This window comes from Montipora foliosa, chromosome 3 (assembly GCF_036669935.1).
Source record: "Montipora foliosa isolate CH-2021 chromosome 3, ASM3666993v2, whole genome shotgun sequence".
Classification (NCBI taxonomy): domain Eukaryota; kingdom Metazoa; phylum Cnidaria; class Anthozoa; order Scleractinia; family Acroporidae; genus Montipora; species Montipora foliosa.
Genome location: NC_090871.1, coordinates 70,192,719 through 70,197,718, shown reverse-complemented (window position 1 = coordinate 70,197,718; position 5,000 = coordinate 70,192,719). Strand labels below are relative to the sequence as shown.

The 5,000-nt window shown below is 39.2% G+C and overlaps 1 pseudogene; it reads right to left on the bottom strand.

Moving 5' to 3' along the window:
* Positions 1 to 2,680, bottom strand: part of LOC137996341 (uncharacterized) — a 4,702-nt pseudogene extending 2,022 nt beyond the window's left edge.
* Positions 2,681 to 5,000: the final 2,320 nt, after the last annotated feature.

Below are 5,000 nucleotides of genomic sequence, written 5' to 3'. Positions count from 1 at the left end.
TAGAGTTCTAATAACACGTTCTTCGAAGTCACGAAAAAAATCTTGGAAATAACTTACATCGAAGAGATGCTTTTTAGCAAGACTGAAGGACTGTATTAAGGTCCAAGCAAAGCCAGGACCAGAGGCGTCGAAGTCGCAAAATACTTGAATGGTATGATGGTGGTCATCAATTATTCTGTAGTATCCAGGAGTAGCCACGCCTGCTGCTTTGTAGGCCTGGCAGCTTTCTCTCAGTCTTATCTCAGTGTCTACCAATAAACTTGACCGGACATGAGCAATTGTACCTAAGGCCCTTGGGATTACATACTTCCGTACACGTTCCACCATTTTGACAAGGATTTCCTGCACAGCAGCCATTGGTACACGGAATGCCACCGACACATGACGTCACACTGTTTTGCTATTGCAACATAAATAGTAGATTTGTTTGTGAATACCCATCTTTTATATAATATACACGGCAAAATTTGTCTACTCCGATTGGCTAAGAGAAATGCAGTTTCCAGGCAACACAGTCTAGAGTGCAAAAGGTGGGAACAAACCAAGTATTCTGATTGGTAAAATGATCGAGGCCAATGAAATGGAGCAATTTCTGCGTGATTGCGTGATGCTTGCATTTCTTCTCGTCTCAAAATTTTTTTCATGTATAGTACATGTATTAATAAGTAATCGCATCACTTTCCTCGTGCAAATTGGAATAAACTGTCAAGTATCCGTTTTTTTGTTTTCAAAGACTAGTCAAATTGCGCTCGCCTTTTAAAGTTTTTCAATTTTGTTCTTCTGAAGAAATTTACTCGTTTGTTCCAAATTGCACTCGAAATCATGTGATTACCTATACTATGGCTTATTGCAACCATTTTAAAATTCTTAAATGTCTAAAATGATTCAGGCCTTAATAATAAAAGCATTTTTAGACAAAGTCAAATAACTGTTTCCTTATAGGGCCAAATTCTTACCTTAGCGATGGATTTAAACCTTTGAAGGCCAAGTAGAGGCTCTTTACAAATTGTGTTTCAAAATTGCGGGAATATTACGCAATGAAATACACAGAACTAACTTAAACTTTTAGAATAAGCTCCTGGAAAGCTGCCTTGCAAAAATGGGGCAATGATGATCATCTCGCGGCTAACACTGAAACTTTCTCATAGTGTTTGTAACAAAGATACGAGTTGCCTTCATGAAAAAAGAAACAGCAGTTGGAATAATAATCATGCACAGCAATACGAGAAATAAGCCTGAAAATGGTACCCAAACTTCCACGGAACCTTAAACTATTATCCTGCATTTTGCCTTTTTCCTAAATCATTTATAGAACCTGACTTCAAAAGTAGTTATCTGAATACCTTTTTAAACAGTTCTCTTTGAAGGTTGTAATAACGCGAACCCGCAGATGTTTTCAAGGAACTTGAATTGGCGGTAAACTGGCTCTCGTCGTTCAACTCACAGAATTTACCTTCCGGGTCGCTTTCCTTGTAGTTGAAGGACAAGCACCGACAGTCTTCCACACACAAAGCATGACAGTCAATTGGATTAACTGTAGAAGCCTTGTGGAAAACATACCCGACAAACTCCGAGTTCTCGAAGGCATCTTCTTTGACATTAAGCGCATATATTTGACAATATCCGTCCCCACAATTGGATTTCACAAGTTGTGAAACATTGAGGAGCGAAAGCATTACGAACAAGGGTGCAAAAATCATTTTCGATTTCAAATAACCTTGTCGGCTTATTGCATTTATATCTGGAAGCGTGCAGCCTGCAAGTGGTTCAGTTGGGCTGTTCCCGTCAGTTATCAGCTGTCGGGTACTCTATATCGTTGCGTGTGGTTAATTTAACTACAAACAATAATTAGTCCCTCTCCTTTCATTAGGGACCATTAGCATCAGGCTTTTCATGGGAAACCGCAAACCGCAAACCACAAAATATCACGTGACCAAGGTCTTTCAGTCGCGTTTGCGGTTTGCAGTTCACGTTTTAACCGCGGAGAAGGCCTCTAGCGGTAAGTAACTAACGGCAAGGTTTTTTTGCCACTAAAAATTGCACAGCCTGACGTTTAAAAGCACGAAGTAGCTTTCTATATCCACCTTCTATGTGCTAGTTAGATTTTTGAACTCGAATGATTGAAGTATTTATATTTTTTGGGCGATCAAAGTGATACACTTTCACTTGACAAAAAGACAACATGGCGGCATCAAGACGAAGTCCTTGCTAAAGTTCGAAAGCCAGGAAACCTGAAACTGCAAACGGCTAACCGCAAACTGCGTTTTGCGGTTTCCCGCGAAAAGCCTGATGCTAAAGGTCTCTAATAATTATCTCCCGTACTCGCCCAAACATTGCCTCAATAATTGATGAGAAGACATCAAACCCGCGGGAGAAGCTTTCCATTATGTTTGCATCTGGCACTGAGATGCAGATAATTATTCTTAATAAAATAGAGAACATGCACTTTGACAGGGGTTAATACTGCTCCATGTCTGGTTTGGACATGAGTGAATGCAACTTACACAGTTACAATTCAAGACGCAGCGTTTCGACACTCCTGCCTAGACGGTCTTCACCAACACGATTTAAAGCTGTGGCATTGTAAATTGCACTATGCATTAATATCCACATTCAGAGTAGCATCAATAGCAGCATCCAAGCATGTCTGATTTTGTCAACAACGTTGGAATTTTTGAACGTCACCTTACCTCAGAAACTACTCCAGAGCTGACGCGACGACTTCAATTATACTCTTATTTCCAACGTCATTTTTTGTATATTTTTTTCTGCCGTGTATGTAATGCTGCGACGCTTATCACACCTAAGGGTACTGGATCCACGCTTCCCGTGTCTCTGTAGAATTTTGCCACCCATTTCGTCAAAAATACGCAGTCCGTACCCTTTCACCTCCCTTTCTCGGCGAGGCGTGTCCATTCACCTCTCCCTCTGTGCGGCACTTACTGCAGTGTATTTCTTCGCCATACTTCCCAAGACAACAAATCACCAAATTTTAGGTTTTGACAACGACGACGTTCGAAACGTGAGCGTACAACAATGAACCATTCATTTTCTATTTTTCCTTTAAATTAAAACCTTTCTTACCCATCCAGTTCCAGGATTGTTCACCCGAATTGTACAACTTGCGCGAACAAGACTGACTAATCGTAAAATACTTGCGATAGCGCCAAGTTATATTTTGGAGTGCCATTTCTGATCCTCAGAGTGGATTCCCTATTGACTATAATTTCCAATCTCCCTGGACAATGCACGACCTTCGGTGCCGTAGCAAAGAAAACATTCTGAAAATCGCAAAATGTGACTTGTTTCGTTTTCGTTTTGAAATAGCAAAAATTTCGTGTCACGAGATATGGCCACGCAAGTATTTTCTACATTGTAGTTAAGGACGCAATATTGACATTATCATGAAAATTAGAAGTTTTAATTAAAGTGAATGAATTGTCCCACAAACTTCTTACGTCGCAGCATTTGCGCGATTATTTGTACAATTGTCTGTCTATAATACAAAATATCACGTCTCCGTAATGGCGGCATCACGCCTAATCTATAATGTGCATCACGTTCTCTCTTTTGGATACGTTCAGCAATTCAATTTGTTGTTGTTGTTGATCCGTTTGTTAATTGGTTTTTGTTTATCTTTTAAATTCAATAAAAATGCGCAGGTGGGTTAATAATGAAATTGCAACTGGCAAAACATATTGATCAATTTTCTTTTCAAATTCTCACAGATTTTTTCCGATTTCATGTAGTTATTCGTTTTATATCTTCTTCCTGTAATCGCTGAGAATTTTCCGAAGTGTACAGAACCGACGGAATTATTTGTTTTAAGGAAATAAAAAGTTCACTAACATTATGTCAAAATTTGTTTCCAAAAATATTTGCACCAGCGTTTTAATTAGAAACGAGAGGTTTCATTTTAAAAAATTGTAATTGAGAGAACAGGAAAGCAACAAATGCAATCACCGTTCACGCGTAAATCTGCCATATCACGCTAGGTCGAGTAAGTTTATTGGTTTCGACAATTCTTTTTTTTTCATTTGTGAATTATTAATCTTTGATTTCGTCGGACCTTCCGCTTTATTGCTTTCAAAAATTTCATAATAACTGGCTCGTTCAATGTTGCAGTCCTAGACCACCTGTCTCTTAGGATCCCATCTGAAACATGACGTTGACTTAACTCAACCTCGTTTCCAGGGTAGAGAGGACCCTGGGAACTAGGTTTAACTTGGCGTTATTCTAATCATTTTCCGATTTCTCCAAGTCGTCTGCGTTGTGCATCTATCGAAACAGAAGCCCATCAGTAGGAGCATTCCTCCGAATTGACTTCTTCATCGAGCTTTTTGACAGAACTACCTGGATTTACTTTTAGAAAGGTCTTTCCCGCGAATGCCTGAGACTCCCACGGGAGCCTAGCCACGCACTCTTGGGGCTTTGTGACGCAGGAGGAGGAGGAGGAACGCGTGACGAAGCCCTAAGAGTGAATGAATGAATGAATGAATGAATGAATGTTTATTTGCTACACAATTAATAATATAAACAAAGACAATCAATAATAAGAATAAAGTCATTAACAAATAATGCAGGAATTTTTGAGAAACTTATGTATAATCGTCTAAAATCGTTTATTGAGAAAAACTGACTGTTATATGGAGCGCAATATGGTTTTCGAAAGAAATCCTCCACTCAACATGCAATATTTTACCTTGTGAATTCCATTCAGGTGAACTTGGATAAGTAAATGTTCTCGTGTGGCATTTTCATTGATTTTAAAAAGGCCACACAGTTGCTCATTCTTTTTTACTTAGCAAGGGCTCACGGTATTCGGCGAAACGAAACGAAACAAAACAAGACAAAACAAAACAAAAAGAAGTTTATTACACATGCAAGAGTGAACGACGCCGGGCTCTAACAATTATTGTCTTCCCTAGATCCCCTGTTTCGCAAAATACCACTAGCGGTCCATTGGTAATCGACCAAATTAGGCTCGCAAACTATTTTTA